Here is a 12,548-nt window from a genome sequence, read left to right as displayed (position 1 = left end):
ATACTGTGTTTTGGGATGTTTTATTTACTTAAGCAGAGCAGGTGCCCCCTAGAGTACTAGAGACCAGACTGTAGGAAATGGGGTCCCCAGCCCTTTCATTCCTCATTTGCTGGGGGGTCTGTGGGCCAGCTCCTCATCCCAGCTTTGTGGGACTCAGCCTTTTCTCCTTTGTAAAAATAAGAGGTGGATCCAGCAGTCCTGGTCTGTTCTACACATGTCCTGGAGCTAGTGTGTCAGTGTATTTATGCACAAAGTTCCTTGACTTACTGTAATGAGGGGAAAACCCTTTAATGTCCATCAGTTGGGCACTGGTCAGTTAATGCAGACAACAGTCCTCTGCAACACATCATAAAGCATGAGATAGATTTATCTAAATTCATATTCTGTAAAATCATGTGTGTGATTTTACAGAATATATATATACACATATATGTATATGTGTGTGTACAGGTGTGTAAAGTCTCAAGGATATGTATTGAGCTATTGGTAGTGGTTCACCCGGAGTGTGAGGTGGGCAGTGACTAGTTAAGTTGAAAATATATGTATATGACAACTAGCAATTCTACTTCCAACTATACCTTGAACAGATTCCCATACGAACTCAAGGAGACACGTCTAAGAATGTTCATGGCAGTGCCGCTTATAATGACAGCATATCGGGAACAGTTTATAGACTGTGCATGTGATGGGATACAATATAGCATGTTACAAAAATGACCATGTATAAATATGGATACATTTAAAAAACAAAGAATGGAAAATTGCAGAAGGACATGTATGTACCTCATAGTAGTTGAATGTTATTTTAAAAAAACCTCTCCAAGTAATGCTATATGTTGCTCATGGACACACACATATCCTAAAATTGTTAGGATATAAACTGGAAAATGTGTACCAGATAAATGATAGGGGTTGCTTCTGGAGAGAGAGAAAGAAAATGGAACTGGGAGGGGAACATGAGGGAATATAATTGAAAGTGGTCAACATCAAGGCTTTGAGTTTTATATTTCATTAGTTGGGCTGTGAGTTATGGAATGTGGCAGTGAGGACCAGTGACTCTTCACTAGATAAAGCCTGTCAAAAATGAACATTCTTCTTTTTATTGGTACCCCAGTAAAGTGCTGAGGGGAGAAACGAGAGAGCAGTTATGTGCAGGGACCACTGCCTTTCCCCTGGACGTGGTCACACAGCCTGTGAGTCTTGGCTGGTGCATCTGCTTGCTGGCCAAGGCCGCAGTCCCGGCACTGTTGCTGCTGTTGGTGACTGTGCTTCTCTTCTACAGAAGGCTAGAGGCCTTGCTCAAGTGGTGCCTGCTCCAGGCTAGCCTTCCTCAGAACCCTGCTCAGCCCTTTCCAGTGTTACTTTTTCATATCTGGGAAATTAAACCTTAGATCTAAACCTCTGCTCTAAAGGGACTTAGTCAGTGGCTCTCTAACTTTTTTGGACTACATACTCACAGCAAGAAACACATACATATGAATGTTGATATACAACCAAAATAAGTTTCAGGAACTAATGTTTATTCTTGAATGTGACAGATCTATTATCTTCTTTTTTAAAAAAATTCATTCATTCATTCATTCTTGGCTGCGTTGGGTCTTTGTTGCTGCGCGCAGGCTTTCTCTCGTTGCGGCAAGTGGAGGTTACTCTTCGTTGCGGTGTGCCCGCTTCTCGTTGCAGTGGCTTCTCTTGTGGAGCACGGGCTCTAGGCGTGTGGGCTTCACTAGTGGTGGCATGTGGGCTCAGTAGTTGCGGCTCGCGGGCTCCAGAGCGCAGGCTCAGTAGTTGTGGTGCACGGGCTTAGTTGCTCAGCAGCTTGTGGGATCTTCCCGCACGAGGGCTCGAACCTGTGTCCCCTGCATTGGCAGGCGGATTCTTAACCACTGCGCCACGAGGGAAGCCCCAGATCTATTATCTTCTATACTTTAAAACTGTCTCTAGTCAGGGCTCACTAATTTTTTTTTCAGCTTGCAGTGTGAAAGCCACTGTTTTAAATGCTCCTTACCCAGTTTTGTCCTGGTCAGACCTTTGTAAAATTGGCTATTTCTTGCCAGGGGTGAGAGGTGGTTTCAGGGCAGTGTGTGTTGAGGGGTGAAGATCAGAATTCTAGGTTTAAAAGGGTTTGAATTCAAGCTGTTTGCTTTAGAGCAGTTCATTTATGCTGTATTCCTCCATTTTCTCATTTGTAAAAAGAAGAAACATCAGAGGGTTGGCTCTCTGAGAATTAAGGGGGAATCGGTTATGTAACCTTCCCATGTGTGTTGTAAACCCAGTCCTATGCAGCCACCATGGCCAGCACCGATTTTACTGAGAGAGGGTGAGTGAATCTCCCAGGTCCTTTTGTTTGGAGGGAGCAGGTGTGAGGGTTCATCCCCACTGTTGGAGGCCCTCCCTGCATTTTGGAGCAAGGACCAGGCTCCAGCTTTCATAAATCAGGTCTCAGCTATTTAATGGTAAAAGTCAAAGACCTGGTAGAGAATGTGGGAGAGACTTTAGGAAGTTTCAGGCCATTCGTTTATGATGGAGGCTTCCATTACACACATGAAATATGAACTTCCAAATTATGGTTTGAGTTCTCTGTGAGAAGGAAGGGAATGTCAACAGTCAGAACCCTGTGGCGGCTGATTTTAAAATATCTGTGCTTCGTAGACTGTGTGGACCATTCAGTGCAAAGAAACATAGTTGGCACAGATAAAAATGAAAATGTAAATGGTCCAAGAATATCTTACTTAGGTGACTGAATTTGGTGTCAGCTGGTATGTATATAAAAAATGTTCCTTATTTGTTTTTTTCTCTAAGACAGTTTTAAAAAGTTGAAAGAATTGTATAATGAACATCCATATACAGACTACCTAGAGTCTACATTGATATTTTAACTAGATTTGTTTTATCACACTCCTCTATCCTTCCTCCCATCAGTCCCTCTTGTTTTATTTGAGGCATTGCAAAGTAAATTGCAGAAATCAGTTCATTTCAACCCCAGAACTTCAGCAGGCCCATTATTAACCAGAGTTCAATATTTGCTCTTTTTTCTTTTGATGTAAAATTTTGTACGAGATGCAAATCTTAAATATCATCTGATGAGTTGACAAATACATACACCTGTTTAATACAACCCCTATCAAGATAGAAAACATTATCAGCCCAGGAAGCTCCCTGCTGCACCTTCCCAGGCAGTCCCTGTCCCCAACCCCCAGAAGTAATCACTGTTTTAAATTTTCCACATGTATTTGTTTTGCCTGTTCTAGAACTTCCCACATATACAATCATATAGTATTTACTCTTTATGCAAGGCTTCATTTACCCATCAAAATGTAGGCTTTATCCGTGTTGTGTATATCAGTAGTTCCTTTTTGGTTGCTGATTCCGTGGTGTGATTGGAATCCTATATGACATGAATTCTATGGACACCTGGGCTGTTTCCAGTTTTTTGTTTTTTTTTTAAAGAAGGGTATTTATTTTACTTTTTTTTAAAAGGAATTCCTTTATTTTTTATTATTTATTTATTTATTTATTTATTTTTGGCTGTGTTGGGTCTTCGTTTCTGTGCGAGGGCTTTCTCTAGTTGTGGCGAGCGGGGGCCACTCTTCATCGCGGTGCGCGGGCCTCTCACTGTCGCGGCCTCTCTTGTTGCGGAGCACAGGCTCCAGACGCGCAGGCTCAGTAACTGTGGCTCACGGGCCTAGTTGCTCCGCGGCATGTGGGATCTTCCCAGACCAGGGCTCGAACCCGTGTCCCCTGCATTGGCAGGCAGATTCTCAACCACTGCACCACCAGGGAAGCCCTGTTTCCAGTTTTTGATGAAAGCTACTATAAACATTCTTACACAAGCTTCTTTGTGGACATATGTTTTTGTTTCCTTCCTTTTCTTGAGTAAACAACTAGGAGTGGAATTTCTGGGTCATAGGGTTTGGGATGTGTTTAATTTATAAGAAACTCCCAGACCAAAGTGGTTTGAACTTTGGTTTCCAAAGTGGTTGAGCTATTTTATACTCCCACCAATGCTGTATGAGAGTTCCACTTGCCCCAATAATTATTGTCTGTGACTCCCTCCACCCTTTTTGTTTTTGGCAGTGTTGAATAGAGAAAGTGTTTTATTGTATCTGTCAGGAATCTCACCATCTTGACCTCTCTGTAGGCAGCCCTAACCTACGCTGGGCTATACATGTGATTGCAGTACCAGCCCCAATCACAGCCCTGTCAGGGGGCCCACTACACACATCACAAGGCATCTGGCTTTCAGAGGACAGTTCCATCTTAAGAGGAAATGCAGGAATAGTTAATATCATTTAATGAGCACCCATGATATCTGTTTATGTAAGCAATCTGTTTTACTCTCCATGCAAACTCTACAAGAGAGACATTTCCAATTTAAAAATAAGGCAACTGAGGCTAAAAGAGATTGCCAAGGTCACCTGTGTACAGTTAGTGGCAGAGTTGGACTTTAAGCGTAGGTAGTCTTGACTCCAAGTCCATAAGATTCATGCTTTACATTGGCTCATGTTGCTGAACAAAAGTTTCTGGAGCAAATCAGGTTATTATCTTTTAAAATTGACCATAAATATGGATTGACTTTGTACCATTATAATAAGAAGCTCAAGTAGACCCAACTAAAAACCTACAAATATTCCAGCATTCCAATTTATTTATTTATTTTATAAATAATTTACATTTTTAACAAGTTTTTTTTTCCAGCTTTCCAATTTAGAAATAAATTATCTTTGTAGTATCTTTATTGCCCTCATTGTCTTGGCAAGATTGTTTAGATATAAGCATGTCTTAAGGCAGAGTGAGATGAAGCCTTTGCTGTATTGATCTTTTGATACTTCCCCACTTCCCTGAATTGTGAATTATTTTTTACAGGTGAATGTATCTCTACCCTCTAGCTAGACTTAATTCCCTCGAGAGCAGGAAATGATGATGATGATGATCATGATAATTTTAAAATGTAGGCTTATAAATGCCAGGTACTATGCTAAGCACTGTATTTGAGCTATCTCATTAATTCTCACAGTGACCCAATGGTAGACACCATAAACCCTGTTTTAGAGAAAAAGAAACTAGATTTAGAGAGATTAAGCAACTTGCCCAAAGTCACATAATGAGCAAGTAGAAGCATTGGGATTTGAACCCAGCCATATGTGTTCCAAAGCCTGGGCCCTTAGGCGTATCACTAGAGGCCCCCAACACTGCTAGCACAATGCATTCATTCTTCTGTTTGTAACTCAGGCCTAGCTGTTCAGTTCATTCAATAGAGTCCCCTCTGAGGCTGGTCCTCTGTGGGGCAGCAATGTGCTGAGCAGCCTTGTGCCCCATCTTTGAAGAGTGCAAATTATCCTGGGGACATAAGGATATCATTTATCATCATAAATGAAATGGTACTAGGTCATATAATGCAAGCACATGATACGATAAAGAGAGACTAGGCTGGTGATAGAGTGCATGGAGGCTGGTAAAGGAGCCCTTTAACCTGAAAGGAGCCCTTATCTTGGTTGCTCAGGACTGTATCAACAGCTATGTAGTGGAGACATAGATCAATAGCTCACATACATGCAAATTAATAAGTGGATTTATATGGTGCCTACAATATAAAATGAAGATTGTATTGATAAATAGCCTCCATATAGTGGTAACTGGAGTTTATTAAACATTTTACATACACCAGGAATTGTGCCAAACACCTTACGCATTCATTGCATTGATTCTTGACCAAAAACTGTGTGTCTGTGTCTCTGTGTCCTGGCGAGTGATGGGGAGGTGCTGGCTAGACAGGAGGTTATTACTGTCCCCTTTTAACAGATGATGAAATCTGAGTATCAAATTTCTAATAATTTACCTGAATTTATATGGCTAATACATGTTAAAATGGGATTTGAACCCATGTCGGCCTGCCTGAAAATCTTAACACGCTCAACGCCTACACAGTAGTGAAAGATAATCATATTTTAATCCTTTGAAGAGTGGTTTCACATCTGTGGAGCTAGTATAACATTTCTCTGTGAGTGGCACATATTTTGAGCTTAAGAAACATTTCCTGAGTATAAAAGCAGCAGGGTGGTGCTTTCTGATGGTGTTTTGGGAGTTTTGGGGGGCACTTACAAAGTGGTATGTGCTCCAGGCCCCTCCCTTCAATTGAAGCAGCTTTATGTTTCTCTGTTTCTACATTTTGCATTCAACATCTTGTTGTTGTACTATAATGGAGTATCTGAAATCTTGGAACTTAAAAAGAGGCTGCCAGAGGTGTTAGTGACTGTGGTGTTTCCAGGTACTTGGGAAATACGTGCCTTGAAACCTGTGTCTGGCAAAGTTAGTTTTGCTGGATTACCTACTCAAGACCTGGAGATTTTTAGTTGTCCTCTCAATTGGAGTCCATGCCATACATTCTTAGCCGTCTGTTGTGGAGTGCTAGCAGGCACTATGGCACCTTCAAGGATCCTCAGAGCTCTGGGAACGCTGCATCAAAGCTACTTGTTTATAGGAGGCTTCCAAAGAAGTCCATTCGATCACCTGAAGAAGCCCTGCCCGGGGTGAGGGACTGGGCTCTGGCTCTAGCCTTAACAAGGCAGTGCTCTGCCACTTCTGAACACAGTTGCCTTCGACAAAAGGGCACTGCTGCTTAAAAATGCAAAACAAAAACAGACCTTTTCTGTTCACAAGTCATCCTTTGTGCGCTGGTTGGCACACTGCTCTGAGCTCCTGATGGGAGGAACAGGTGGTGATCTATTTTAATTAGTGGCAAATACCTAGTGATTGAAAATAGACTGTTGGGAAATTCATCTGGCCCTCACCCCTCACAAATTGCATGGACATTGTGAGTGGGTGACTTGAAGAATGCTGGAGTTATGGCCTGCTCAAATACATTAGTGATATCCTGTCAACCGAGATGACAGTGACTATCATGTTCAGGCGGTTACTTACTTAGATGCCATTTTAGTCCTCTTCAGCCTTTCCCTGGGACAGGTGAGTTCCCAGGAGAAATTGAAACCCCTTTATCTTGCTGACTTTATGTATTTGATAAGAACCTCACTGAGAGTGAGCAGAATGGTAGTCCAGGATGGGAAATGAGTCAGCAAACAAACTCTGCCAGAGGGAACAACTTGAATCTTTTTTTTTTTTAAATAAATTTATTTATTTATTTATTTATGGCCGCGTTGGGTCTTCGTTGCTGTGCGCAGGCTTTTCTCTAGTTGTGGCGAGCGGGGGCTACTCTTCGTTGCAGTGTGCGGGCTTCTCGTTGCAGTGCCTTCTCTTGTTGCGGAGCACGGACTCTGGGCACGCGGGCTTCAGTAGTTGTGGTGCACGGGCTCAGTAGTTGTGGCTCGCGGGCTCTAGAGTGTGGGCTCAGTAGTTGTGATGTACGGGCTTAGTTGCTCTGCGGCATGTGGGATCTTCCTGGACCAGGGCTCAAACCCGCATCCCCTGTATTGGCACGCAGATTCTCAACCACTGCACCACCAGGGAAGCCCAGCAACTTGAATCTTAACCATTGGGCAATTCGATGATGGATGGCAAGACCTAATACCCCTATTGCCAGTTCCTCTTAACTATGAGTCCTTATTTCCTTTTTTTTTTTTTTTTAATTTATTTATTTTATTTTTGGCTGTTTTGGGTCTTCGTTGCTGTGTGCGGGCTTTCTCTGTTTGGGGTGAGCACGTGCTACTGTTCGTTGCAGTGCGTGGGCTTCAGTAGTTGTGGCTTGTGGGCTCAGTAGCTGTGGCTTACGGGCTCTAGAGCGCAGGCTCAGTAGTTGTGGTGCACAGGCTTAGTTGCTCTGTGGCATTTGGGATCTTCCTGGACCAGGGCTCAAAGCTGTGTCTCCTGCATTGGCAGGCGGATTCTTAACCACTGCGCCACCAGGGAAACCCCCTTATTTCCTTTCGATAGAGGGTTGTTACCCCTTCTTTTGTCTGCTTTTGGAGGGGGCCGTTCTTAATTAGGAGAACCTTCATCAGAGAGAGATTGGAGAGTGTCCAGTAAGGTGGGAACGGAGGTTTGGTATAATTGTATGAGATGGCACCAATTTGCGGCTACCAAGAAAACCTGCCTCAAAAAGCCTTAGTAGGTCCTGGGTTCCTTTGGGGAGAAGGGTGTGTCACTTCTTGCCAGTGGATGTGTGTCTGCCACCTCCCACTCAAGTTTGAGAGCATTTGGCCCAGAGGGATGGGCCAAGTTACTGATAAAGATTAGGGCATCTTTGCTTTCTTTTTCATCACTTTATGGCTTATTTGCTTCCATCCTAGATTCTGCGTCAGGTAACCCTCAGCTTCCAGGAACCAGCACCACAAGAGATATGGGCGAGGTGCATAGGGACTGGCATGGGTGCTAGGGTCAGATGGACTTGGGGTCAAATCCAGCAGTTGTTTACCCCTGTATGATCTTAACTAAGTGACTCAGCTTCTGAACCACAGTGTCACTTCCTTTGCCACCCAGGCCAGCTTAGAGCCTGTGGCAACCTCTGGGTTTTATGCTCTTGGCATCGATAATGAAGAATTCCTTTTTTTTTTGGCCACACCACGAGGCTTGCAGGATTTTAGTTCCCCAACCAGGAACTGAACCCGGGTCCTCAGCAGTGAAAACGCGGAGCCCTAACCACTGGACCACCAGGGAAGTCCCAATAATGAAGAATTCCTTATTTGAGGATTTACAACTTTCTCATGAACAGCCTTCTTGCTCACTGCAGTAGAAAACTTTGCTAGAGAGCTAGACCTGGATTTAAATCTTGTTTTCAGTTACTTGGCCTGAGCCTTAGTTTTCTTATCTGGAAATTGGGATCATGATGTCCAATAGGGTTGTTGAGGATTAATGAGATAATGTTTATGAATATCACACAACAAATTTCTCTTCTTTTAAAAATATCTACATGGTGGACCTTAAATTAACTAAACCTCCTCCACACCTGCCTCTGTCTTTCCATTGTTTTATTGCCACAATAATCAGATGCAAGTGGGAAAGTCTGAACTGTGTCCCAGAGACAAGAGAGATGAAGACAGGGTTCTGGGCTTCATTTTTTCCAAAAAGTCACATAAGAAAGTATAAGATGAATTTGATCTTTTAAATAAACCTATGGTGAAACCTTGCTTCTTTTATTTTAGCAGTGGTGGTGACAACATTTAGAAGTAACTGGAGAGATTTAGAAAGGGCAGTGAAGACAAATATCCAACTGGAGAAAAATAATTGCAGATATACAACCAACAAAATAGTTTCATTAATATACAAAGAGCTCTTTTATGTTATTAAGAAAATAATGAATATATATTTTTAAAAGACAAAACATGTGAGCAGAAAATTCACAGAAGAAAGAATTCACAATGCCAGTCAATAATTCAAAATGTCTAACCTACACCAAGGAAAGAAACCAAGTTTAAAAAATGAGCTGCCACTTTAACCTATGAGGTTGGCAAAGATTAATTGTACATAACATAGGACACTGGTGACAGTGACACCCACCTGTTGGTTTATGTGGAATTTGGAGAGAATTTTTAGGAAGTTAATTTGCTAATATCTTTGGTAATCAAAAACATAAATCCTTAGAACCAGCAATTCAAACTCTTTTCTTAGAATGTGTCAGTTAATGGTCTTCCCTGTTTTTATAATATAAATGTATCTAAGGACACTCAAGAAACGTTAATAATGGTTACTTTTGGGGTATGGAGAAGAGAAGAGATGTTTGCTTTTCATTTTTTCCACTTTTGTACTGTTTGAGCATTTTAAAAATCAGGTATTAAAATTGTTTTCTAGACATAACAGCATGCTTAACAATAAAAGAAATCTTACCTCTGGTCTTATGGTCTCCTCAAATATTTTGTTTAATAAATGAACCATCAGTAAGCAGATGCAATATGAGATGTTTTCTTAATACATTGCCTCAAATACCAAGTATACTCATTCAGCAGAATGATCTCACTGGACCTTACTGGCTTGTCTGCCCTGTGGCTGTGTACTTAAGAAACTTGCTGTAGACATGTTCTCCTACCCCAGAGCCTCACTCCTGCCCATCCAGTCTGACTGTCCCAGGCCCATAGATGCCATCCTCCTTCACACCACATCACACACTCTCTGCTCTGGGCTTCTGGGATGTCCCGGAAGGTTGACAGTGTAGGTAGGACCTGGGCCAGTAGTAGGATAGGTGTAGGTAGGGATTGGAGGGGCTGAGGAGAACTAGGAGAGGAGCTACATAATCAAAGGAGTAATAACAGTGACAGCAGCAGCTGTTTATTGATGGCTTACGGTGTACCTATATATTCACATAATGTGTTCTGTATTTCATGTAAGCTCATGACCCCTGGGAAAGTCAGCATTATGAGCCCTGTTCTGCAGCTGAGGTGACATGCTCAGAGAAGCCATACAGGTAGTGAAGCAGCTGAGCTGGAATTCAAAGCAAAGCTTGTTGCTTCTCTGTGTGAGGGCCTCTCATGGGTGGTGTAGAGGCAGGCACTAGGGGAGGGGTCCATCCACTGTCCCAAGGGGTAACCTTAGGATTTAGCTCCAGGAGTCATGATGCTGGGCCTGCCTCAGAGATATTAGACTCTGGAAGGAATAAAGTCTTGGCTATGGTAGCTGTGATCATGTGTGTTTGTGGAGGGAGAATCAGGGAGGAGGGATGCAGAGGATTGTCTGATCTGGTGGAGTCTGAAAAGAATGACATTTCTTCCTGGGAATGGAATTCTCAGCAGCACTGTATTATTTGTGGTTTCCCTTCAGTCCATCAGCAAATACTGCAAAACCACCATTCTTGATGGAGCTGTCCTCTCCAGTGAATCCAGCTGGGCTGGCCTTGAATCATGACCAACCAGGGGCAGCCTCGGCAGCCTCAATCCCCCACGGTTGCCGACTCAGCAGATTCATGTGTCCTGGGGCAGAGTGCTGATGTAGGCAGTTCATCTTTGATTTTCCTTTTCATCCCCCATGACAACCACACATAGTTCTCCCTGCAAACTGGCTGACGTCCCACTACCAGGGGAGGCTCAGAACTGAAGTGCCTGGAAAAGTCATCCATGGCCACAAGAGGCGCAGTCTCCCAAGATGGGGTTGAGGTTACCCAAGCTATCTAGTGACTGTAGCTAGAGGGCTGGAGGGACCTCCAAATGCCAGGGAAGGGATGGAAAATTAGTACCCCTGAGGAGGAATGCTAAAGTCACTGGAGAAGATTTCAATGGCTTTCCTTGGACAGGTTTCTTCAGTCTCCCCTCTGAATGTTGCTTTTACTTTTTTCAGTCTGAGAGACAGTCCTAATACTGGGCCTGGGAGACTTTTAAGTGTGGGTGTCAGGCAGTGTTTGCCGAGAACCTGGATGGAAAGTTTCTAGTACTTATTTAGTGTGTCCTGAGTTCTTGGCACTGTGCTGGGTACTTGAGGCACATTATCTGCTCTGCCCCTCACCTCAACCACATGGGGTATGATGTTCCTGCTCTAGAGATGAGGCAGCTGAGGCTCAGAGGCTCAGGAATTTGCCACGGCCAAAAAGTGGCAGGGGTTCTGATGCCGGTAATGCGGGCTTCAGAGCCAGTCTCTGTATATTGTTACCAGCAAGCCACGGTTGTGTGGGGGCAAGTCCCCACGGAATGTCGGGTGAATGATGCCCACCCCAAGTTGCCCCTCTGGACGGTAGGGGCTGTGTGGGTAAGTGCCCTCAGGGAGCCGGGCAGATGTAGCTTTTCTCAGGGCCAAACAGTTATTGCTGCTGAGAAGAAGTGGGTCAGAATAAATCCTTGTTTCATTTAGTCAGAGCACTTCCCTGACCCTCTGATCCATTCTCCCTTACTTCAGTGGCAAGTCTCCCATCAGGAAAGGGGCCGAGTGTTGACAAACATGCCAACAAGTGAATCCCCCCGGAAATAATCATGTACCCTTCAAGAAGGTGTGTGGCAGGACATTGGAAGACTGATGGAGCAGGACTGGTTGAGGAGGCTGCTGAGGGGACAAGCCCGCCTTGTTCCCCCGTCCTTGCCTGCCCCGCTGGGCCCCGGCCCTGGCTCTGGCCTCCGAGCCTCTTCAGCACTTCCATTCTGTGCTGTACAATGGCACGTGTCCCTGTAGCCGGTATTATCATCTGGAATCTGGATGTTTCCTGTTCTGCACTGCTTATTTCCTGGAGAGACTGGACTGTGCTTTCCTGGTGACACCTGAAGATCTTGACCCACTTGTGTCTGTGGAGTCTCCCTCTGCCCCAGCCTTGTGGCTTGTCTGAGTGGCCTGACTCTTGTCTTATATACTCTTAACTCAGCACCTGGGATCTTTTATTGGTGGGGGCACCTGCTTGACTTATTTGCTAGGCCTCTTAACTTATAGCCAGCTGGATCCCATTCCACTCCATCATGTGACCCTCATCCTGCCGAGAGATGTTGCTGTCACTGTATACAAACATTAAAGAGTACATTTTGTTCAGGGATCACAATTTGGCAAAAGGCCCAGGGGGCCACAAGCTTGTAGCAGCGTGCTGGGTGTCCTGGGGCCATGAAGAACAACACTGAGGCCTGGGGGACTTCCCTGATGGCGCAGTGGTTAAGAATCCGCCTGCCAATGCAGGGGCCACAGGTTTGAGCTCTGGT

The 12,548-nt window shown here is 44.0% G+C and overlaps 1 protein-coding gene across 5 annotated transcripts in view; it reads left to right on the top strand.

Moving 5' to 3' along the window:
* Window positions 1-12,548, top strand: part of HK2 (hexokinase 2) — a 61,100-nt gene that overhangs the window by 22,124 nt on the left and 26,428 nt on the right. The gene's annotated exons all lie outside the window — the stretch shown is intronic.

This window comes from Balaenoptera ricei, chromosome 13 (assembly GCF_028023285.1).
Source record: "Balaenoptera ricei isolate mBalRic1 chromosome 13, mBalRic1.hap2, whole genome shotgun sequence".
Taxonomy (NCBI): domain Eukaryota; kingdom Metazoa; phylum Chordata; class Mammalia; order Artiodactyla; family Balaenopteridae; genus Balaenoptera; species Balaenoptera ricei.
The sequence above is the reverse complement of the archived record's forward strand: the minus strand, read 5'-3'. Positions and strand labels throughout refer to the sequence as shown.